Consider the following 26,364-nt stretch of genomic DNA (forward strand, 5'->3'; position numbering starts at 1 on the left):
GTCTATAATGAATGAATGTATAATCAAACGGTACCCTTGAACCGACTCGAATTTCTTAAACAATGTTAATTATATGTATACATCAGAAGTCCATTCACCAAATCCGTTTGATTGATACGAAAGATTTTTGCAAATATCGATCTTATATTTCGACACCCTACTCAAATGAGAATTTCACAAAATCAGCGTGGTTGTCGAGCAATCGATCTGGGGTCGACTGTCACCGCTGCAACTTGATATCTGTCCCGAATTGTCTGTTAGATAAGCAGCGTTCCGATCACTGCTCCGGAGAACGGAGCGGATAGAGCTGCATCGCTGGGTTTATATATAATTACATATGTATCAGATGTGATATTATATACGTATTATACATATATTATACATATACGTATGTCATATACTCTAATTTTTTTTTTTTTTTCCTGAAATAGCTAACTTTCGGACAGTACAGTTTTAATTAATAGTCGCTTAATAATATTTCTCTTGTTTATATGTTACTCCATTAATATTAAATACAAAAAATTAATTAAATTTTATAACTGATTATTAAAACAATGATTGACAAACGTAGAATACTAATAATAAAATATTTGAATACGTTTCTTTATTTCTTTTTTTTTTTTTTAAATTCCGAATCGAGAAGGGTGTCGATTCACGAATACTGTTCTCGTAATTAGATCGCGCTGACCTTTGCCGAAACTTTAATGGCCTGGTGCGCTTAGTCGCTAGAAAGTGTGATCTTATTTGCATTTACTTGAATACATTTATTTATAGCCGATGAAATCGGGTTAACTGAAGACGCACACATATATATAACCACTTGAAATTTTAACTAAACTTGACCTTAAAATCTGCCGATGAGAAAACTTCGATAAAACTATTTCATCTAAAATTAAGTCGTTCCTAAAGATATTATCATAATTTAATATCATCTAATTCCATATTAAATAACAGTATACATAACGTAAAGGAAATATATATATCCAATTAATTCGAAACTAATTATTTTATACTATTTACAAAATCAAGAGAGAAGCAAAAAAAATGTCTAAATTAAAATAAGACATTTGTCAGAGACACGTTGAATTCATTCTAATATCTGATACGCCACGATTGCGTTATCAGAGTAATTTTTTAATTAACATTAATTTCAGATAAAATAAAAATATAAATGTTTTATAACAATGATATTATTTCTGTGTAGTTCTGCGAATAGTCTTATGTAACAGAAACGCGCGGGTTTAAATGTGTAAGTAACCGAATAAAAGAAACGTAACGTCCCCCTGGTATATTATCCCGCAAGAACTTGCCGTCGTAGAACCGGTATGACAATAACGAAACGAGACGTGAGGGTATTAATTGAGCGTAAAATTAGTGAGTATTAATCACAGTTCCAGCGACAAAGCCCATTTGCAAAAATTGACAATACATATTTCAACGTTCTTTTCACACTGTTGCTCCTTTCCTTTTTTTTTTTCTTTTTCTTTTCTTTTTAATCTTTGAAAACTCGCTGCGTACGCGCCGCTAAATACAATTTACAAATTGATATCGATAATTACCAATCGCACGAACCAAATGTACGGTTAATTATAGTAATAATAAAATGTTAAGATCATCAGAGTTTTGTAAGACACGGTATGCAAATTCGAACATGTTTTTCGATAGAATGCCACGCAGTATTGAGTTTAGCATAAGCACGACATGTTTTTCGACCACCTTAATTATTCGCTCGCGCGCGCGATTCTGATTTACATAAATCACGCAACTGGAGATACGACGAGCCAAGCGTAACAGGCGCCCCGATCTGTCGCTCGCGCGGAGGGGAAATCAATGAACCGTCCAGCACGGCCGCGCGTACTCTGTACTATTCGCCGGCTGATTACTTTCTTTGCGTAATGCGTGCTCTAGGTGAGTGCGCAAATACGGCGGCGGCTCGGGTGTATCGTTCGCGCGCGTAAAGTGGCCGGGATGACGACGATGATTGGCAGTGCGCGGTGCGTTTAGTCCGGCTTTGAAAGCTACCCAAACGCGATGCCCGATCACGACGACGACGGACGTCCTCGGTAATAGCGCGACTACTTTAATCTCGGAGGCTCGGGTAATTGGAGTTAAACATTCCGTGCACTCGCGCCGCGACGTCAGACTACCGCCTCGGCGGATCAATCATCGAGGAATTCAACCGGTGGAATCTCGCTTCTGGATACGTTCGTCTTCCTTAGCAGGAGAACTTCGCCTAGGAATGTTAACGTGTCCCGCGGGTCGATAGCATCGCGCGATCACCGGGCGGGGCGAACGAGCCGGCGGATGATTTTCTCGTTCACGGATTTCTGTGTATTTATCTTCGTGTATTCTTCGATGTTAATGCGACATCTGCTAACTGCAGTCAGTCCGCGAGACATAAAATAGCTAAAAAATGAATATTCATCGACAGCTGCCAATGAATAATCAAGAGGCGGCAAAAACGAGACGCGTAGGTCTCTGTTCTTCGAGAAAAAAAAAAGAAAAAAAATACGATGTGGCGATGTTTCTACTCTGTTTGAATTCTTCTTTAGAACCGCGCGAATGGCAGTAAATGTGAGAATGCGACGGACCTGTTTTCTGCCGCAAAAATATATATAAAAAAAAGCTCGTAGCTTTTATTTAATATATCACGGATTACGCGGCTTGCTTTTTTGATTAGAAATTTTATTTTATATTATTCGCCTTGACAAATTAGTTCGATAAAAATCGTCTAATAATGTAAATATAATCAGCAGACCAACCTAAACTATAATTTGATCAAGACAATCGATTTTGACCAACAAATTATTATTGTCTTGCGTCACCGTGAATCTTAATTTTCTGCCAGTAACGACAATATTTATTAAAGAAATTGTCAAGAAAAGTAAGAATAAAAAAGAAAGGAGAACGAAGTGATAAATCTGTCTGTGTAGCGTGATAATAACGGAAGTTTTAAAGAGATTTGATGCTCCCAGCTATTATCAAAAACGGGATAATTAAGACGAGGCGGAAATAACTATAGGGATCGCGAGATCATGACCCACATTTCATTTTCGATTAACTTTCCAATTCATTTATGAAACGCTAAATCGTAACGAGAATCATATCGCAATTCTGTAATAAATTTAGGCAAACAACAATCGCGGTGATTGACTTTTAAAATGAAAAGATTGGTGAAAAAGTTTTTTTTTTTTTAATCAAAAAATTATAATTAAATTAGTTTTTTTTTAATACTCTTGGCTTTTTCTATTTCGGCAACGAACTACGAATGTACATCGAAGGGCAGAACGGGGAGAAATCAGTCATCGGCAATCCGGCCGGCGCGGAATACATGCGGTATATGTGAAACTCGACGCACACGACGCTATAATAAAGTCACGTTCGCTAACTACCGTCGTCATATCTGCCTTTCAGCATACGTTATCTTTCATGGTACTTTAAACACCTCCCGTTTCTTTAAATGTAATTTAAATGTACATTTAAATATTTTTTTTTACGATTTTTACGAAGGCTATAATTAATTGATTTAATCGATTAGTACGTGTCCACTAATCACGGATTCGTAATACATTAAAATAAGTTAACATTTATTCTCGCGGCACGAAGTGAGCCAAATGAACCGATCGGCGTCACAAAAATGTGGCAATAATAGGGCAACAATAAAATCTCTACATCTTTTTTTTTAAGTAGGGATCGATTCCAATAAACATCTAAAACGTCTAAAAAAGAAAAACGTGCTGTGGAAACTCAGCTCTGTGGGAAAGTACTGTATCCGCGTAACGAGCTTCTAATGATTGGGAAGGCACGCTAAGTTTTTTTGCCGCTTGTTAATGGAAATTACGAATTTTCACAGAATCATTAAGTAATTATTACATTCCATACGTGCCGCCTCCGCAACATAACGCAATGTCTTTGTTTTTTTTTTAATCTTTTGTTAATTTTTTTATTGTAATTAAATAGTCGTACTATAGCGCAAAAGTTCATTATTCACATGAACGTATTTTGCAAGCAAATGACATCACGTATTTGCATATTATTTCTAAATGAAGAACGCATAACCGGTTGGGGCGATAGCTATAACTTGAAATCTTGCAGAATTCTCGATGTCGATGCGGAAACGATAATTCAGATAATCCGCGAATGATAAAATATGCAAAGCGAGATCGTTGACACTTTCTTCCGAATTTGTATTCAGAGTGCAAGTTATAATTAATGATCAATGTTGCTCGATTAATCAAGCTGCGTCGAAGACGACGGCTTAAGGACTGCAAATTTCACGCCTGATTCGATAAAATTCTAAGTCATCGCCAAATGCAACTGGAACTACTCGATTACGAATACCCACATTTTCCTGCGCGCAGAAAAGATCGAGATTGGTTGTAACAAGAATAAAAAAATTAATCTGTACTAAAAATAAATTTTAAAACGTTCTATCCTCGTGTCATTTCTACTTTATTACAATATTTAATCGTTAGCAAATTTTCCATGAAGCCAGGAAAGACCTCCAAAGTAGAAAAAATTCAATCTTTAGTTCTTCATTAGAAATTTCTGACACGAACTATCGCAGTTTTTTTTTTTTTTTTTTTTTTTTTTTCTTGCCAAGGTATCGCGGGTGGCCAGGCCAAAGCCGTCGGCTAGACAGGGCCCATTGCAGAACCGTGCAGAAGCAAAAGGTGCGCAGCGGAACTATTAATAAGGCAACACGAAAGCTAACGGGCCAACACGATGCGGGATGTACGTCTGTTCCGCGCAAAAGGAGACCGCTTAATATCCGATGTCTCAGTCCGAAATCCTTTTTATGACGTATGGGGATACACGGGGTCGATTGCCCGAATCTTAAACCGCGATATTAAGACGCGACGACAAACCTGTTTCATGAATGAGTGTGCCTTCATTCGTACAGAGTTAAAAAACGTATACTATATTGAGAACTACACTACGCTGAGGCGTGAATAAATGAAATTATGCGTGTGTATGTGTGCCCTGATTTCTAACAACTGTTTTTTTTAATTACTAGAAGAATTCATGCGCACGCTACGCGCGCGCTATTTTTTAAGAGATCCTAAACTACGAAATAAACTACGAAAAAGAAACCATGTTACTTACCAATCTGCATGACAGCGGAGTTGTAAAATTCTGCCGGTGCCTATAACATAGAAAAGAAAATATTAATTTAGACATGTCGAATAATTAATTAGATTAATAAAAAAAAAGATTTTAATTTAAAAATTTATACTTACTTAAAAGTTGCTCCGCCGATGCAAGATGCCCGTCCCGGGCCTGCTCCTCCTCTCAGATGGGACGTGTCGAGCCATCCTTCCGCGCACAAGTAACTCGCGAACGCGACCGGGTGAAGTTACAATCGCGAAAATTACTGAACAAATTTTTCGACACTCCCGGATTAAAAAGAATCGTAAAAAAACGCCCGGTAACTATCGGCAGCCCCGAACGACCGACGAACCGGCTGCAGTTCGTATAATTTCGAATCGACGTGCGGCACTGAGCGATGCGACGCAGCGGAGTTTCTCTTGACCTGAAACAAAAAAATAAAACAATTATTTAGTAGATATAAAATTTAATTAAATAAAAAAATTAAAAAACGTTATTAAAAATCCAAAGAAAAAATTGATATATACCCATGGGTTGCTCCGCCGAGGCAGGATACCCTTCCTGGGCCTCCTCCTCCTCTCAGAACATCAGGCCTCCCGTCAGAGTGCTTCCTCTCAGACCGTCCGAACTCCGTCCTCGCACTGGTCCCTGCGAACAAAAAGCCCAGATAATTAGTTTAAACTGCGCGAGTCTACGCTACACTTCTGGAAAAAAAAGATCACTTTGGTAAGATGAACGCGTAAGGATATTACTTACTATAAGGAAAGGAGACTTAATCGCACGTGCTCTCCTCACACGGAGAATCACACGTGCTCTCCTCACACAGATAATGGAGAGGAGAAGATAGTTCTCGTACCGAGCGATTTTTCTTGTACGCAATACGCAAATGAATATTACTCTCGGTACGGAGACACGTGCTTGCTGTGCAGTGCGTAATACGTGTGTGCTCGCGCGACCGCTGGAGAAGGACAAAGCGAGAGTGGGAGTAGTGGGGGAATAATACCTAGCGCGCGGCACGTAGGCTCGCGCTCGCTCTCACCCCGTCCCCCCGCCTCACCCCACCTCCCCCCGCGTCTATCTATTCGTTACTCTCGTTCGATTTAATTGTAATATTTAATTCGTATGTCCAGACAAAGACAGTACTTTGTCCTCGATCTCGAAAATCGCGAAGACTGTCTTTGCCTGGACACATTAATTAAATATTAAAATTAAGTCGAACGCAACAATTTTTTATAGAGAGAATTCTTATTCGCGATGTAACGCGTGATCATCGTTATTCAGCCAGCTTCTTCCGCACGATAATATCAATAATTGCGAGTTCGACGTTATCTACATATACGCATCACACGCGCACGCATACGTACGGATACTACTTATCAGCACCATGTAGATTTTTTCATACATTAATACCGTTAATACTTTTTCAATATTTAGACGAGTGATTTTCGTCGATAGACTAACGATGTCGATTTTTTCCGTCGCATAAAATCCCGTTGATGGATGACGATAGACACGCCTATGAATTTTCTAGAGATACTAGTTATTGTGAGAAATTTTCCACGACACTGACTTCATCTAACGTTCCCGATATGCGCCCCACACGAATATTTTGTTATGCAACGTATTTTTTTATTTTTTATTTTTTTTTTTGCAATATGCAAAAGCTAACACATTATATAACGCGTAATCTTTTTATTTATCTAACTCTTTTATATAATTAAAATGTCTATTTTTTTCAAGAACAAATAATCGCGAATAGATTGTTTTAAGTGATAAATTATAGCGTGACAAAATTAAAACGTGAAAACCGCAAGTCAGCGAGTTATTCAAAGAATTTAAACGGTTGCGGGACACCCTCTGAGAAAGAACTCGGCTTTCGTTGCAGGTTTAAACTAATAAAAACACCCATAGCGTTCTTCTCCACGTGTTTTAACATTAAGTAGGTTAAGTACGTTTCGCTTCATCAGTTATCACTTAGCTCGCGTCGATATGGAACACTTCGAACATTCGTAAAAAAATTTAAACGTTTTTAGATCGACTTCGTTGCCATTCCGCCAATCTGTTCGCGCCTGTAATTTTTGTTGCACTCAAGTAGTTCCGTAGGAGGGAAACGTAAATATGTCGAATACGAGCGTGATGCCATCACGTATAACGGATATCTCGTCAGTAACCGCATTATTTGCATTTGATTAAAAATTTCCTTTGAAAATAAAATAGATAAATACCGTAGACATTACGTTAACAACGAGCGTGCTACGAGCAACTTCCGCGCGCGAAGAATACAATCAGAAACGTCAAATAGAATACAACACGCTTGCAAGCTGTGAAAAATTAAGGTTCCTCATTGACGACTTTTACTCGGCACGACTCACGCGTTTATCTGCTTCATTAGTAACACGCTGAAGGATAACGATAACAAATGATTCCCTTAAGAAGCCACGATAATCCCAATGATTAACGAGAAGAGTCGGCACCTACCGCTAAATCAATTTTGTTCGATCAATTTCCGTGCGTTTAATCTCGCGCGCATAGTTATTCGGCAATAAATCGATATCCAAAACGATCCTACGCGAAATTAAACGGAAGGTATCTATTCTTGCGTAATGGTACACATTGAATTTTTTTCTTTGGAATTCCAACGCAGATTGTTATATTTTATGCTCTTCATAAAATTTTTATTTTATGTTATTGTTAAGATAAGACATTCTAAAATTATTTATTACCCTCGATCCCTTTTTTTTTTCTTCTACTTTGGTTCGAGCATCAGTCGTCGAAAAAAAAGAGTGTACTCTCGTCTCGCGCGCATATTTGCGTACTTCCTCGTTATGATCGTAAACCGCGTGCAGTCCTCGTGATTCGAAACATCGAACGTAATTATGACCGACGACGTGGTCGCGTACAATTAATACGTAATAAATTTCGTCGCTCGTCCGAGAGCCCTGGTTACCTCCGCGCTCCCGCGACCGCAAAAGAAAAAGCACGACTCAAAATTACGAGGCAGTATCTTAAATCATGTTACGTCGAATGTACGCGGAATGCGTAACGCACAAAATACATTTCGCTCAAGTACGGCTTCGTTAAAAGATCGCTTTTTAATTCGTCCTCTTTTATAACCACGCGTGGCAGTAAATAGTTAAGTGCACCGAAAAATACGTCAGCGTTGCACAAGTAACATGAGTATTCCACGTACAATTAAATCTCAATCGTACATTGCAAAATACATGATCGTGTTATAAATATATCGTTTCGTTTAACAAAATAGATATCAGATCTAGAAAGATAACTAGCTTTCGTGCCGTGGGAATATGGGAGATAATTGCAGCGTTTCGATTCGAAAGAAATTAAATTGTCCCACTTGAAAAAAAAAAAAAAGAAAAAAGAAAGTAAAGAGAAAATGTAAGAAAATGAGAACCCCGCGTTCTCCAGAAGAACAATAAATATGAAACCGACGACTGAAACTCTGGAACCCCTGCAGCTGTATGGTACTTAGCTTCCAATGGCACACGTAGCATGCTGCGCGCTTGATTGGTCTAGTGCTTTTAATTGAAATATCCCGGACGTAAGTAACTCAAACGAATGTTGAAAGAATGCTAATGACCCTTTAATCGATCACTTACACGCCGTTCCTTTTGTTATTTATTCTTATAAGCTGGCGGCAATCTCTTAATCTCCTTTCTCCCTCCCCCTCCCGTTTTTTTAAGAAAGTACAAAAGGCAAACGCAAGCATAAGTACGCATTAACGATACAATTTATTTTAAAAATCAAGATTCCTTTTAATTTGATTAATTCCGAAATTGAACGTCAGACCGCAGACTAGCGTACGAAATAAAACGTGTATATACGCGCGTAATAAGGACATTCGTGTATCTATATATCTGACTTCTTATCTGCAATTGATATGACTATCACGAGCGAGAAGATTACCATGAAATTACTGCTAAGTGATTTGATATGGTAATACTCTAAGTAAGCGACGTTTAAAAATCGCGAAAGTAGCGAATTAAACGGCGATATCGCACGATTAACAAGCTCGCGACGATTTGTAACTTGAGTTTCAATTGAATAAAAGGAAAAAGAAAAAAAATGTAGCCGCGCGATGCGTAATCGAGGCATTTGCACCGCTAAATATCTGCCAGATGTAATAATTACCGTATAATTATGTTACTATTGATTTACCGCTAGCGATTGCGATTTGCATCGCGAACGACAGACGTTAGTTCCGCCTGCTATCGGCTGTTAAACCTGAGCGATTAAAGGCAAGCACTCGCAAAGTGAGATCTCTTGTGAATGTGACAAGGAGCTATCTAGATTAACGGTACATCCGCGATTGTGGTACGCGGAAATTGTCGCGCATTCGTATTTGCGACACTCTCGCGGCGCTAAGGCGCCGGAAAGGGAGACGCCTCGAGTTGTCTCCACATAGCCGACCGACAAGAAATACGATCGGCCGATTAGATTCCAAAACTATGTTAATAGAAATCCACGCGCAACAATTAGCGAATTATCGTCGACATCGCGCAATTATCACGCGACCCGCTTGGCGTATTAACGCCCTCAAACGCGACCCTTTTTGACGCCCGACGTGACTCCGTACGTGTATTATTGCGAAACAATTTAGCACGCCAAATAATGTTTTTTAATACCTATGCTAATAATTAAACTACAAATTACAATATTAAATAAATAAATCAATATTAAATATTTAATTCGAGATTATGTAAAATTAATAACGTGATTAACGCGTGATAAACGTGACATCGGTCTCATAATCGATAGAGCGTCATTAAGTAAATCCTCATTAACGATGTAACGTCTAAGTTGACCGATGCGGTATGATGTATCGAGCAGGGTGCACAGGTATCGCGTTACGTTACCTCCTATCGGAATTATGCTCCTCCGTCTTAATGGATTTTGACTGATTCTCGTCGTGTGCCCGAGATAGTGGTCAGATGCATTAGTTTTCGACGTATCGTGCCTCTTCACGTCCAGTTCCCCGCGGGACTTTTACACGGAGGACCGACGCGTGTCAGACGAGCCTTTAGAAAGCCCCACATAGCGAACCGAGACGTGTATTCTTTAGATTTGTCCGTCTGACGGGTGTCTTTTGTCGGTATCCATTACGTCGAAAGAATCATCGTGCGAGCATAAATGTCGTAAAGGCTAAATAGGCGCGTGTTTTCTCTTCGTGAGAAAATCTGGGTTCCTCGCGGCGAGGACATTCGTGAGAAAAATTTAGCTACCCCGGATAGATTTGTCGAGACTTTATTTGTTCGATTGGATCAGATAGCTGCGATTAATATGCGAATTTCGATGAAAAATTGACAATTAAAAATTAAAAATTTATCACGGATACAACAAGCAAGAGCGAACCGATCGCGCGCGAAAATCGTGCAAAACGAATTGTGCTACGATTTACCCGGAGTAGTTTGCCACCTATTTCCGCGAGCGTTATTTCTCTCGCTATTCATCAGCGATTTCTTTTTTCCCCCCGAACGCCGAACGATTTTCACGATTAATGCTTGCACCACATATAATGCATTAAATCACGCCCGCCGACAGAACATTATTACAGTCCATTACTTTCGCGATTGATACTTCGAGTATAATCATAACGCCCCTTCATCTCTCGAGGAAGGTCGGCCCGGTAGGGAAAGAAGTTTTACCTATTCTACGCATCCTCTGCGCATCTCCACCGTCTTTACCCGCTCCCCCCTTGTGGATTTCCGTGTTTCATTGTATCGGAATTACAGCGTGTACGGGGCAAGATCGGCGCGATTAAGAACAACTTGACGACTGTAATATCACCTCGCGCGGTGAAATCCCACAGAGCGCGTCCCGCCGGTGTGTTATAAAGCATGTCTCGTTTACGCGCTTCATGTAAACGCGGAAACTTCCGTCTTCGGCGTGGTAGCGCGATTACATACGTTCATGCGCCCTTTGATTGCCCGCGACCGTCGACGGTTCTTTTTTCCGCGTGCAGGGAGCAAAGGGAGCAGCGATCTTGCCTGCCGATTACCGCCAAACGTAAACGTATGTATATCCCGGTAATGGTGCTCGCAACCTCGATATTACGTGCAAATGCGATAAAAAATAAATATTCCCTCTTCCACGCGAGATATTATTACGTGGCAATAAAAAATTAAAAAAAAAATAATAATAATAGTAAAAATAAAATATATCATATATTGCAAAATAAATGCAAAATTACTCTCATTCTAATAAATGCGCGAATTAAAAGTTTATATAAAATAATTGCGGAATTAAATTCAGATTCGTAAGAAAAAAGGTCGCAGGCGTTACTCGATTCTAATCTCACGATTCTGAATCGGAAAAGTGAATTCGCGGTCTTGGTCGATCGCGCACGTTTCGCGCTCGGAGCCTATTATCATTGCCGTTGTGCCGATCGCCACGGCCTGTCGGGTCCATCAGCGCTTTTTCTCGTCAAGTAGATTCATATGTATATGATTATCGCGATTTATCGCCTGTCGTTTCCGTATGATCGTAACTTATCAACAACATTTTGCCGCAAACTACCTCCCGAGCCGCCCTTCCACGCCATAATGGCATAATTCAACGAGGCCTAGCAGCGAGAGATACTTATCTCCTATTCGATATCAGCCGCGCATCGATAGGTGGATCGCGCGCGATCTTATCTCACCGGTGTGTCTTGTTTATGGGTGTAATTTCACGGCGGATAGAAACGTGCGCGAATCTTTCGCGGACAAATCGATGTCCGCGTCGATTTATCTTTGCGGCTACTGACAGCAGCGCATTAAACATCGATAATACTCGCCCGGAACAGTCCAGATTATGACGTTAACGTCGCGTTTAAACGTCGAGAAAAACGTGAAGAAGCACGTGAACGTAATCTCTCAACCTAAGTTTATCCGCGCTGTACAATTTTATCACGTCGTTCAACTTCTTAATGATCGCAGTTTAATTTATAGAGTGTAAAAATCGCTGTCGTACGAATTTGCTTTGTTCAATTTATGCAAATGTCAAGGAGTTAATTTGGAGAAACGTATGCTTTTCCAAAAGAAAAAATAAAAAAAAAAAAATTCGATCTATACTTTTTTTACAACAGGAAGCTGAAAACATTTACGAGAATACCATAGACATTCTAGCAGACTGTAAAATAGACGACATAATGACGCTACGCGCGATATCGGATTAAACAGGAAAACATTGAGCCAGTGGTTCTCGAAATTCTCCGATCAAGGAGCGGTATTCTAATTAAAAATTTCACGTTCAACATAAATACACTTATCAATATTAAAAATCAAAATATATTAATATAATCGTGCATATTTCTACAGATAAAAAAAATTGTAAATTATTTTTTCGCTTGATGTTTAAAATCTGTAACCCAGCGCTATAATATATATATTTGTTTGTAATTTGGCAGCAATATCAGCCAATTAAAATATTATTTTCAAAATTTTTATTAAAAAAAAAGTCGAGCTCACTCGAGGCCGCTTGCTTCGATTCGAAATCGTTTTTAACTCAACGTAGTTTGGGAACCGTTGCGTTTAACTGCCCGGACTTATCGATATGAGCGTACGCATCTACCTGCGTAACAGCAGCAGTTTATGGCTATCTACTTTACCGCTATTATCTAACGTGCGTTTCGTTCACTTTTCTACGTTTGGCATAATCCGATAGCTTATTGTTATATCGGATGTAAATAACGCGTGGTTACGATTTCAGAATCGACAGGAACTTGTAATAAAACCTGGAGTGTAAAGCGCGATATTGATACTTCCGACCAGAATTGGCCTCGGCGACTTCGTATCTCGTAGCTTACACGTTCACCCGACAAGATTAATGATCGGTTCTCACCTCCTGACACTTTCACAACGATCACGATTGATAATTAATTCTTATTAATTAATAATAATCCATTAATAACTCTCGATTGACGACGCGTGCTGGCCTGCTCGCACGACTGCAAGTTGTCATTGGTAATATCAGCGCGTGAAATTGCCCCAATCGATTAATAATTATCGGTAATGCTGTATCACATTCCAATGTGATAATTTCATCGTAGAAAAAGCCGGCGCAAATTTTTTCTTTCTTTTTTTTCCCCCCCTTTTTTTTACTTCGAATAGGTATTAAATTTCAACAAGACTTTGGCTTGTCTCCCGTTATCTTTTTTTATTCTGTCAATCGTATGTGTACGTGCATGCGTGTGCCCGTGTAAACATTTAAATCAAATCGCTATCATATACGAAATAAATCAAACGACGCCTCCTCCTATTTATTCATTCAATCGCACAACGCTACTTTCACGACTAAAGAAACTCTCAATTATTTACTTAAAATTCTTTTCTTTTCTTTTACTTTTTATATTTTTATTCTTTTTCCTCGAGCTGCTTTCGACATAGGAAAGTTCTGAAACGATGCAATTAACCGGTTACCGAAAGCATCGTATATTCCGTACGTAAGGTGACTCGTCATTAGTTTTATATCCAGCTGCGCTATTAATAATCAAATCCACGCCCGGCACCTCATTTGCGGACCGTTTATCTCGCAGACGACACGTCTAATCGCCTATCGAAATACGAAATGCGTGTATGAAAAGCCCTCGCGATTCCATACCGCAAAACTCATTTCGCCGCAATCTCTTATCGTCGCTGTCGTAATGGCAGAGTCGCGCTAATGCAACGTGGAAAAGATAATCGCACGTACGCACCGACGAAGAAGCGTTCGTCACTAGCGTATATCTCGGCACGTGGGCGCCGTGGGCACGTGGTGTGAGAAACGTGCTGTGTATTATTGCGTACTTTGCCGCGTCTCTCTTTCTCGCTCGCGGAACGTACACCGCATTTTAACGCCACTTTTACCCGCACGTTAAGCGTTCACCGGCGTAGTTTCCTATTGTTTGCTATTGTTAGCGGTTCGTTTATTTGAAAAGTATACTCGAATAGCTCGAGCCCCAGCCTTTTTCTTTTTTTTTTTCTTTACCCGCGAGACGCGATGACTCAAGCCAACAGCCAAATCGTAAAAAATTCGTGGTTAGAGAAAAGAAAATAGTCTGCGTAGCTTCCGCGGCAGTGGGAATCTCTTCCGGATTCCTCGCCGTCATGGAAACGTAATAAAATACACGTCTCCACGTTGCAAAATTTTTTTTAATAAAAGTGTATGAAATAAAAAGAGTAAAATGAAATATAGATACGTGTAGGAGCAACGTTCAGTGTGTATATATAGATTCGCCGTAGACACAAAGGGAATATTTATAGCGGCCATGCTGTTTACGTAAAATAATTATTAAGTGGGCAATAACTGTATCGTTTATGAGCGCTATAACTTAGATAATGCTCTCGGCAGTAGACTACATTTGATATATTCTAATCAACCAGGCAAGGTACACGGCCACTGAACTGCATATCATCGACCTACCATGTCCCACGTAATTCATAAAATAATCCGTTTCAGTTCTGGAGTTCAAAAACCTTTGCGGCTCGCTTCGAATAGAGATTTATAGTGATTTATATGGGACGGGATGGAAACCGAGACTCTTGTTTGACTCTAAAATCGCGTATCTATTAAAGAAAAAAACGTAACAGAGAATAAGAAAACGGTATCGAAAGTATGCCAATGTCTACCGGTTCTTGACGAAAATTTGCATGAACATTATCGATAAAATTTGCTAATCCAACTTTGTCGCTTTCTTTATCCTTAGTCACAGACCATTAACTGCGTTGTGAAGCTGTTAAACGTTGTATAATCTCGTCTCAAGAGATACGTTTGAGGGTCGCAGTATTTCTTTTTTTTTTTTTTTTTTTTTTTAATTGCGGCAAGAAAACCGTTTCAACGTCGTGTTGATCACTAAAACGCGCGGCTTTTATAATCTCTATGTCATAATCCGGATAAAAAGATTACTTCACGATCTCTCTCGACTTTCTCAACTAGCACGTTATATTCCGTCTTCGTATTTTTTAACACGTGTTTACTCCCGCGATTTTTACGATCCGAAACGATTGTTTCTCCTCAGAATTTCGTTCTGCTAAGTTCCGAGACGCAAACGAGGGATTGATTTGTCCGGCGGTACGTAGATGTTTCCTCGAAGACATCGGTTTTCTTAACTTAGGGTTATATTTATAAACGATGTAAAGATTAATACTCAAATGTATAATTAGAACGTACGGAATAAGCCACTCGAGCGGTTCACTATTTCAAGCTATTTTGCTAGAATATTAATTTAAAGGAATAATTACATAGAAATAATTTTGAAACATTCGGAAAGTCAAATGCGCGAAATATTTTTAGACCGAGACATTTTTGTTTCCGTATTCAATTAATTGTGCCCGTTAATAATTGTAGATTCAGCGTTCGCGCCAACGATCCTTAAGAAATCTCAATGGTTCATCGTAACGTATGCAGACAAGCGTGACATTTATGCGCCTTTTAATCTCCGTTCGTGCGAGCTTTTGCCGGCCTACCGCAAACATATATCTCTCTCGTTTTGCCTTATTTTATCGTCTATATCATTCAATTGCGCAGTGTGCAGTTGACAGGAAGAACTTGCACGATACGCTCGATAAACAACCCTGAGGCAGAACGATCGGCACAAGACCTCTTTAGGTTCTTGCTGCTCTGACATATCCGTAGATAATTCATATAAGCCTTCCGAGACGTTTTATTTCACCTATCTGATATAATTGCCACGACACTATCACTTATAATATTAATTAATCAACTCCGGCGAAGGATATAAACGCGCGCTCGTAATATTTGTCAGCGAAAGAATGAGAATTAACAGCGTTTCTTTCGAAAAAAAATCTAGAGTCGAATTATTTCTACAAAATATACAAATCCCTTTTTTTTCGTTATACTAAAAATTACAACTTATAGATTGTTTTTAATTTTCTTTTTCTTTTTTTAATTTTTATTCTAGAAAATAAATAATTTATTCGTCCTGCCTAAATCGCTTCGACGACAAAACAATCTTTTTCTACTTTTTAAGACGATCGTTCCGTTCAGTTAAGCGTGTTCTCTCCTCGGTTGAACGGAACAGGATGTTGGCACCGCTTTCCGTAATATACATTTGAAAAGCCCCGGCGATTCCCAATGAGGTCCGTCGTATATTATGCATCTCCGGATCTGTCGTCGATGGCCGGTTACACGCGGCGCGCGGGGGGAAGGGGAGGGAGGGGGCAACGGCCATTTTTCAATATTACCACGATAGATCATCCGGCAATAAAGGGGATAAGGCAAGGCATGCACGAGAGATACCACCGACGAGCCCGCGGTCTGATTAGGAGCGCCGGGGGTTTATCGACCCCCGGACGCGAAGGGGTTTAGAAAGATGATGATGCATGCCGCGCGCTACCTTGGACCCTTCGTTTACTCAAAGGTGCCGACCACATCGATCTGCTCTCTCGTGTCTCATTGATTCTTTCTTAGTCGACCGACGCGGTTTTTTTTCTTCTCTTTCGTTTATTCTTTTTTTTTTTAATATATTAAATCTAAGCCACGGTTATAAAAAGCCCTTTGTTGGGACTCTGGATTTTATCAATAAAATAGTCAACGAGATTATCTGATTTCTTTCCTCCGATTAGTCACTTTTAACGATGTGCCGCATGACGATTAAATAGACTCACTGTCGCGAGTTTAATGTGCATAGGTTTCATCTTTGAGTAATATGCTACTTACATGTGTGGAAAAAAAAGAATAAAGGAAAAATTTTGCCGAATAATTTTTCTTATTAGTTTCTATTGAATTAAACTTTTTTATTTTAAAATTAATTAGACTTCTCAGTTTAAAAACTTTGAGAACAAAAAAAAATTTATTTCTGATAATCTGCGTACAGGGAATCTATTTACGAGCACTTTAATTTTACGCCCTTAACGACACTTTTAGTATGGGTATTTAAGTCGGCAAGATTCTTGGGATTTTCGAATCAATTATCGCGTAAACGACATGCCGGGTCCTTTATCCGCGCTTTCGTCTCGCCCTTGGCTCTTTGTCTCGTTGAGATCGCGTCGCAAAGAACGAACAATTCGCTTCCATCTGCGGGACGTCTTTTCTTCCTTTCGCGGGGATAATTAGTTTTAAAGCTTTTAAGCGCGCCAGTCAGCCGTGACGATATTATAACGGCGCGGAATAAAGTGAAGTACAACGGAAAAAGCACTCGCGACGTTAAATACCCTAAAATTAGTAAAAAACGAATAAGCATTGTGCTTCGAAAAACCCAAAAATAAATTTATAGAAAACGTCGGAAAAATCTCTTTTTATTTATAAAATTAAAATCAAAAACAATTTTAATCTAATTTTAATTTAATAAATTTACTTATTAAAAAAAAGAAAAAAAATACACAGTTCCATTATAATTGAAAGAAGTTATTCCCAAAAGTGAGTGCTCCAGTTACTGATTCTCAGCCACATATTCTCCGACACTTTCTCATTCCGCAGGGTCGGCATTTTGAACTTTCTCAGGTAAACTGTTCTTTGCGAACGCGAACCGGCGCGGTAACGCTTGGCAGTCGTGTGCGAACGCGAACGATAACTCGTTAATTTCCAACGCGTTAAGAGTTGTAAGAGTCTCCTTATCCTTAATGCGCCTAAGTAGAGGACGGCGCGGCGGCTTGAAGGCGCGCGGTATTACGACGCCGAGCGTCGTTCCGGATGGATTCGCACTCGCCGACCGAGGATGCACGCGGGACGATTAAGCGAAGAGGAGCAGCAAATCCCCCGGGGCGAAGCGCGCTAGACAACAAGAACTGCCTATTTGCGCGGGTCTACGTACCTGGAGGAACTTGGCGCGATCACTTAAAGCGACGATTAGCCGAGACAGGTGCGTCGAACTCGAGTCGCCCGGAGCAAGGACGGGAGAGTTTTATTTCGCCGCTTTTTCGCGTTTCACGTTTTGCGCTATTCTCGGACCGCGCTACCCCGGCGACACTTTAACGCGGTAAATGCTGTTCGCCCGAACCGAATGACGAATAATCGTATTTTTAACCGTTCCAGGACCGAAAAATATTTAATGCGTCGACGCTCGGTCTTTTCCTGCCTCCGATGTCTTATAACGCACGAGGTAGATGTAAGAAGAAGTTACGACACATTGTACTCGGTTAGGAAAGATCGTACACGCGGAAGTAGATAAGAATCCCGAATGCAACGAGATACAGATTCGGATGTAAAATTAAAAATAAAATTGAGATATTCGAGAGGCGACGTAAAATTTGCTACGAAAATAGAGCTATGTGCTGATAACGGCCGCATACTATCGTCTGAAAGTATTTTATGATATTGTTTACACGACCCTTTAAATATTTCACAGCGACGTTTCTCTACAACGCAGTCGGCAATCGTCGAGAAGTGACCACATATCATAAGCTCTTGGTTTCTGTCAGTCAAGGGTGCGTGCGGGGGCTCTTGGGGTAACTGACGGCCCTACAGGGGGCCAATGTCAGAGATCAACAAGTGGAAACCAAAGGAAGAAAGAAGACGAAGACAAAGTACGAATAAAAATAACGGAGGAGAGAAAAGAAGGACGCGAAAGAGAAACGCGAAAATATCTACGTGCGCAACATTGAATCATGTCGAGTGGACGTTTTTATATAATCATATCTAATATTTTATCTTACTTAGTTCGCGCATAACATTATCAAGAACATGGCTTGAACAGCGAGAGATAAAGCGGCAAGCTGACTTTAAATATTGATACCACTCAAACGTTTCTTACACTCGAGTACTTAACACTCAAGTTCCATTATATTCCCCCAGATATCAAATCTTTTTATCGCAGCAACGATCTTTTGGCAAAAAAAAAAAAGAAGAAGCTCGGAAATGTTCTTTAAGTTTTATTAATGACATTTGTATGCAAAAGCGGCTGCAAAAAAAAAATAAAAGGAAGGGAGACACACCGCGCGAAATTAAAGACTCCGCTTCTTAAATGTTTGTTATACAATTAATCGGCATGTCAGCATTACCGGCACATTTGTCTGGCGCTTGATTGCATAACAAGAAGACGGTATGTAGACGATAGTCGAGGGAAGTGTCGCGCTGGGGGGCCCTGAACGGTTCTCTTAGCGCCGTGTCGCGACGTGTCGTGAACTCTTTTTTTCTATCTGACGGATACGATCGGGAAATGATTGGAGACGGCCTAAGTGAATTCTGTCCCTAGGGAGATCGTAGGTCACGGTGGTCCTGATTGATCGCTCGTGAAATCGCTCGTCACGTATATGTCCTATCGTTAGTCGTATCTGTCACAGTCCGATCGAGTTTAGTGGATGCAAAGTAAAGATTTCCCGACGGTTAGATCAACGTTGAACAACGCTACGAATGATATTGATGACGATCTATCGCGGGAGATTGTAAAAAAAAATCTGTCTAGTTAGATAACGCTTATCATCGATTAATAAACTGTCCATACGTATTAATACAAGAAACACGTCGAAGTCTCTGGCGCCTCATTAAAAAGTGCAATTCTATTTCAGCGTCGTTAAATACGCGTGCGCGCGGTAGTTAAAATGTGTCGCCGGAAAAATATCACACGCAAAAATGTTTAATTAAATTCTGTTACGTTTTGAGTCGAGCACTTTTATTTTTTTCTTTTTTTTTTTTTTCTTTTCTCTCGGTATTTTCTCTCTAAATTGTTACGTAATCGTGTAATATGAAATCGAGCGCGCTATAAAACAACAGACGCACTTGCTTCAATTATATTTCCGCGAGGTGAAAATGCGAGCGGAGAAACCGGTTGCTACGGTTGTTCGCGCTGTCGCGTACGCTTGTTTAACGCGAGGCCCGCTGATCCGACCGACTGTTTTTAATTTACAACTCGGTGAATCAATATTTCACAGGGACCACGCTAGATCGCGCGATAATTAATCAAGCCCACGTAATCAAGCGTGGGCTACGCGCGAAATTACCGGCAATCGTGCTCGTGCACGACGCTTGATCGTAACGTTGTCTAATTTCGTGATGTTATCTAATCGTTGGCTGTGATCTACGAAGTCATTGAACTCAGATAATTATTGCGAGACGTCGCGCGTTTGGCAGCGAAAACCCAAACTCATCGACTCTCGGTTTTGTTGGCCTCACCTCGGCGCTTGCCTTCATTCATTATACCTTGTCGAAAGTATTATACACACCTACGAGAAAACCGAACAGAGCCGGCGCGTTACGTCGGACGTCGAAGAGATTATTTTGAACGTTTATCCGTTTTCTAAAATTTCGCGCAGCTTTTATAAATTCTTGAAAAAAAAAAGAAAAAAAAAAAAGAAAGAAAGAAAAAAAAAAGGCTAAACTATGGGACGTACATTTTAGACATATCGTCGAAGTAATGACTCGAACTAGCCGCGACAAATGATAGATAGCGAATTTACCAGCGCGTTAAACGTAACTTGGCCAATTGAATGATTCTGTCACACAGCACGCTGTTAACACTTACAGAAATCACTGCGCGCTATTACTCAATCTGTTATGTCATCTCCATGTCAGTATATGGCAGATTTAAAATAAAGTGCTGTGTCACAAAGTCGCCTACGCTTGATTTATAACACTTCGTTTGTAATACGCCAATAAGTAACGTTGCCTCCAACTTTTTGAAATAATGCTGACAATTAGGATATTTAAATAAGAAACGAGACAGTCGAAATAGATGAAGCGGCATTCTACTATTAAACTATCGTGAATTATGCTTGTCAAAATCGCAAACATTTAATATGTTACACGTGTATTCATTACGCAAACGATTCTCCAGCAACTGGCACGTCTCCAATGATCACCGTTCGTCCCGCTATTTCTATCAATCTTATTCGTATAAAATATTAGTCTCACGGCCTTGAAAAATATTCCGCTACTTTTATTACGGTATTTCAAATTACTACTGTACTATGTTGAAGCGCATAAATTTCTACGAAAGCAATTATTTTTAAATAAATATTTGATAAAATTTGCAAAAATTTGCAGACGAAATATCGCAAGTTTACAAAGTGGACCAAACAAAAAGGGGATAACGAGTAACCTATTGAAGCTTCCGTGTACGGTGGCGAGACGCTCCGTTCGAATTTATCGCTAGTATTTCGACCACTCAGAAAACGAAGAGTCGGCGGCACGACGTGAATACAAGGTAGAGTTTCGTACGCGTCAGGGAAGGAACCGTTTCTATAGGTCAACTTAGAATAGAATCGAAGTAAGTCGAACCCGTAACCGCCGCCGCCGGTTACAAGTTTCTGCACATCTACGCGTGAAATCTCACACATGGAATCAGCTGTCCGATGGTTCGGAATTGAAATACCGATTAATTAATTTTATCTGAAGATTCTAGATAGTAAATCATTTCTGCGTAAAATTGTGCAATCGAAAGAAAAAGTACTAAAACAAGGTTTCAATTATTTTCTTTACGTAAACCATAATTTTAACGACTAGCTCACGATTAATTAAATAATAAAAAAAAAATTAAATACAATTTTAACTATATCAGAAAGAACAAAGGAAACAGGAGCGACCATTTGTTAACGACAATAATCGTCCTCGCGCGAGACGTGATTAATTATATTCGCACAGTTACGCGACGACAAAATCGCATTCCGAATTATTCGCAACAATTTCTCATTACCAACAATCTGGGGAACGTCGGGATTCGCAATGGAAACGATCACCTTTATCATCTCTTGTTCGCGACGTGAAGTGAAGGCCTAGCCACGGTCTAACAAACGTCACGCGAAGTCGCGAAGTTTCAAGGGTGCTGCTCTCTGCATCACGATAATACAGCCTCGAGGATTCAACGATAATTCACGACACCATGAATAATGCATGCGCCACACGAATTCATGAAGCCACCGACGGTCCCGAGACAACGACGGCGGTTAATCGCGTCTCACAGACTCGTACTCCACTTCCAAACTTCCCTCGACGATCGAGACAATAGCAGGGAGAGCGGTCCCGAGCAATTTGAAATTCTAAGAATTTGCATCCCTTAAGACGACGTAGCCAGATTAAATAGTGTAACTCAATTAGTTCCCCTTGAATATCTTTGACGAAGCAAGCTAAACTTCCTACATCGCGACGCGCCAATCACTTATCCGTTTAATTGATGTGACAACGGTGAGCGAGGGAATTAAAATCAAAACTAATCTTTTTAATCTCCAAGCATCGATCACATAAAATCACAGCGAAATATCACGAGAACCTCTGTATGTGTATAAATTTGTTAATATTATTATTGTACAGCGCACACATTGATCTATCCTGAGCAATGTTAAAAGATATGCTTCGCTAGTTAATAGAGCGATAAATATACGATAGACAGAAATGTAATCTTCGGCCGAATAGATTACGATCGGGTAAGCTTTACGGCGAAGTTGCCCATCACTCCTCATAGCCGCGTGCCATTGATGCTTTTCGCGAACGTCGGCGAACGTCTTAATTGGAACTTAATAAATTCCTGATAGCCGGTCAGGTTTGAAAACCCGTTTGATACTCATCGCACCGCACGCGCAATCGAATAAAGGCAGAGTGTGGGATTTCCGAATCGCTTGCGTTTTACTCGTTATACGTCGTTTCAGTCAATGAACGATAATTTATAATGCTTAATTGGAGAACGTGATAAAAACGCATTTTCGCGCATAAAGCAAGTTCCGCATGTATTCGAGTTCCATTTTCTCATTTTTTTTTCTTTTTTTTTTCTTATAATTAAAAGTTACTTAACTCATAAAAGATATTAATATTTTGTTTTAGTGGACATTTTGTTACTCCTTAAGTAAATTGTGTATGACATGCAGTATAATATCGACAAATACACTTGCAAATAAAGCACTAAGTGTCGTAGTAAATATGATACGCAATAGATACGCGGTTTCTGATATAATCGCGCGATCATTCGATTCACGAATTTACTATTCCGCGTGTCTGTGATAAAACGCAGGATTGGCAGATAGCAATAGTGGCCCACGGTGCGCACTGAAATAGTGATCGACTAAATATAACTCGCGACTGCAGTGCGGCCGAGTCGAAAGACAAATGAGGTAGCCCCAGTAACTGTACCTGAACGCGCAAACCGCGGTTCACGCAAAAGTTCATTGCTTCCTACTGCCGGATTCCGGGTCAGCGAGCTTCCCTCGCCACGAACGGAGGCGTCCAAATTCGTCCGCCGGAGACACGTGAGAAATAAACGACCTCAACGAAACGCATCGCGAACAAAAAAGGACGGAAATTCGACCTTGCGATTCCTTCGCGAAGTATGCAATATTTTAATCAAAAAATCATTCGTTAATTATTTTTAAGAATTTGTAAAATAAAAAAAATAAAAAATATATAAAAAAAACAGTAACGATAAAAGTCTTATACGATTAAATGTAAGAAATAATAAATATGTACACCGGACATTTATCTTTACACTTTGAAACTGCGTGGCAGTAACATTAATTATTCCCGTCCAGCGGTATCGCGATACCGAAATCGTCCTGTCATCGAGACACATTACTTTTCGAACGTTAAACTGGTTTCACTTTCCTTTCGTCGTGTGAAACCGCGCGATCGAGACGATATCGCACCGAAATACCTGCTTATCGATGATCTACCACCCTTCTCTCCCCCCGCTCCCCTGCGCCTTCTCGTCGAGAAGAGGTCCAACGTCAGCGCGAAGGGATCGTGCACCGTCACGTTGGATCCCTATCGAGCTATTAATGCCTCCTCGAGCACAATAAAGCTCGCGCGCGAGCGACGGAGAACCTCCCCGTCTATCCGGATATTACAAATAAATAATTAAGAATGCACACCAATCATGTGGCCAGTGGAAGCCATTCATTACGAAGATTAAGTCGTTCGACCAACCCCCACTTGGGGTCCACCCTGGGATCACCGCTAAACAAACGATCCACGGTTCTCTACCTAATACTACCCTACCCACGCGCGCTGCTTTTCAATTTACATACTTCCGATAAGTTATTCCGGAGCTCGGCAGGGAGATATATACGCTATAAATTTCGGCTCGTTCTCGTTGACATAATGTATACTTACGTACCTCGGTAATTGGGGAGGCGTCGTTTCCACGCCTACGCAAAAAAATTTCGATAACCGCCTTAACTATCTCTATTTAAGCTTTAGCTTTGCCATCGTAGATAGAGATTTATGGGATAAAAGAAATGCACACGATCGTTCGCACGATTATTACGTAAGATGATTATGATGTTTTTTTTTTTCTTTTTTTTTTTTTTTTTTTTTTGTGTGTGTGTCGTTTGGAGATAGGTCCCGTTAGATATTTAACATGCAAAATATTAAATACTTATCGAAACTTATACATAGATCTCGCGCGAATAAAAGATAGCATTTTTAAGTAAATAACAACTATACAAAAATAATGTTTTTTTTTTAATGTCAAGTACTTTAAATCTTTTTAATCGATAAAATTTCGAAACTATGCATACGTATTCTTTCAAATAATTCTCTATCACGTTATACGGTCCGCGCATCTTTTCAAACAAGACGCAGACAAGTCTGCGTTCATTGACATGTAATTTTATCTGCGATGAACGGGCCAACGATAAGAAACATTAACGAGCGGATCGATGTGATAATGAAATAACACCTATTACGTTCAATAATTTAAACGTAAAGTTCAACGACGCGAGACCGCTGTGAGCATTACATTTAACTAAAGCCTGCCCGGTCTCCACTGGAAGTGAAATATTCCTAAAGCGAAACGTTACACAATATATGTTTGTCATGCATACATCCCAGCATCTGACTTTCGATTAATTTATGTGTTACACATCGGTCTCGTTTTTAATTATCATCGCCTCGGTCGTTATGCGCGATGTGATAGCAAGTTATCAATGCCAATGTCTGTGGAACAACTCGTGGTATCACACGTACGAAACAATACGCTCGCATACTCGCATCTCGAGAGGCAAACAGTCTCAACACTGAATACGTAACATGTGTGTCAAGACATAATAAAGGCAACGGTAAACGTTACTGCATTGTAAAACAATTTGTATAATTATTCTAATTAATTTTCCAAAGAATAAATATATTAATAATAAAGAATAATGTAATAATTGAATCGAATTCCCCTTGTGTTACACCGCGTAAACTAATCGTAAGTATACGTGCATCGATCACGTGTTTGCGAATACGAGGCTGCATATGTTTGCGCAACGTTCTACGTAAGAATAACCTGTTGCTCGTCCGCGACTACACGACTATTCTTTTCTCGCACGGACCGGCATCACCGTGCACCTTCATCTTATTTGAACGTATTAAGCTATTTCGACGCAGCCGCAACTCGTTTCAAGTTATTTCAGAAAAGTGGTAGTCGATTATTCTCCTCATCCCTTATCGCGCCCGTGCATCGTGCTGCGTCGCAGCTTAAATACGTATTAACTACATTCGCTCGTGCTTTCTATAATTAATTCAAGCTAATTATTTATTATACATTTAAATAATAAGTGTGGACAATCTACGTTCAATCAGTTTAATGAATTACGTCGACTGAGACAGTGCGAATTAAATTTCCGTGATTAGCATCGAAAATGCACAATCATCTCTTGTTTCTTCTTTTCTTTTTCGTTAGAAGCTCACTTCGCGCGAGGACGCATTCTAATTACTCGTGCATAAATCAAAACTACTCTCGTTTGAAAACTTGTTGGTGGCAAGAGTTAAACTAATAGCTAACTCGATAAGGTGATGTTTCGATAAGATAGTTTTTCAACGGTTACTCGCACGATTATATGATAGTAATTAATAATTCATCAAAAAATCGCTGATTACCAACAGGTTGCGTACGATCGGTTAAAAAAAAAGACGTTCGTGAAAGGCATCTCGTACAGATTTTAATTGAGACTCATTTAGACCGCAACTAAACGAATTATTAATGCATTAAACTTAATATCCGTTCAAGTCGCTAACATCTCAAACCAATTGAAGAATTTTCGCTAGATTAGATTTCCTCGGCAATAAAAGGATTTAAAAAGAAATCAAGAGAAAAGCGAAAAGATAAATCGTCAATTATATTTTATATAACAGACAATTGTTAATTTTATCAATTAAAAGTACATTTATAATCGTTTTTTTCGTTCTTTTTCTTTTTTTTTTTTTTTTTCTTTTTCGAGTTTAACAAAGCTAATTGCCACTCAACAACTTTAAACTCATTAATCAAATCTATTAATTGAAGAAAATGCACGAATAATATATATTTTATATACTTTATAGTCACGGTGAAACTTCAAACAAACCGAAAAGGATAACTAAACTAGGAAGGCGTACGGCTCACGCCCACAAGATATTCTTCTCCACCTTCCGACACGG

The 26,364-nt window shown here is 39.7% G+C and overlaps 1 protein-coding gene and 1 long non-coding RNA gene across 2 annotated transcripts in view; one reads left to right on the forward strand and one right to left on the reverse strand.

Annotated features, from left to right (window-relative positions):
• Nucleotides 1-26,364, reverse strand: part of LOC139102420 (uncharacterized) — a 101,177-nt gene that overhangs the window by 23,186 nt on the left and 51,627 nt on the right. The window contains exons 11-13 of the long non-coding RNA XR_011545694.1: nt 5,637-5,757; nt 5,241-5,533; nt 5,107-5,146 (exon numbers count right to left, since the gene is read on the reverse strand). This is a non-coding gene — a long non-coding RNA (uncharacterized lncRNA). The remainder of the gene's footprint in view (nt 1-5,106; nt 5,147-5,240; nt 5,534-5,636; nt 5,758-26,364) is intronic.
• LOC139102403 (uncharacterized) overlaps nt 1-26,364 on the forward strand; it is a 58,973-nt gene that overhangs the window by 1,912 nt on the left and 30,697 nt on the right. The gene's annotated exons all lie outside the window — the stretch shown is intronic.

This window comes from Cardiocondyla obscurior, linkage group LG05 (genome assembly GCF_019399895.1).
Source record: "Cardiocondyla obscurior isolate alpha-2009 linkage group LG05, Cobs3.1, whole genome shotgun sequence".
Lineage (NCBI taxonomy): Eukaryota > Metazoa > Arthropoda > Insecta > Hymenoptera > Formicidae > Cardiocondyla > Cardiocondyla obscurior.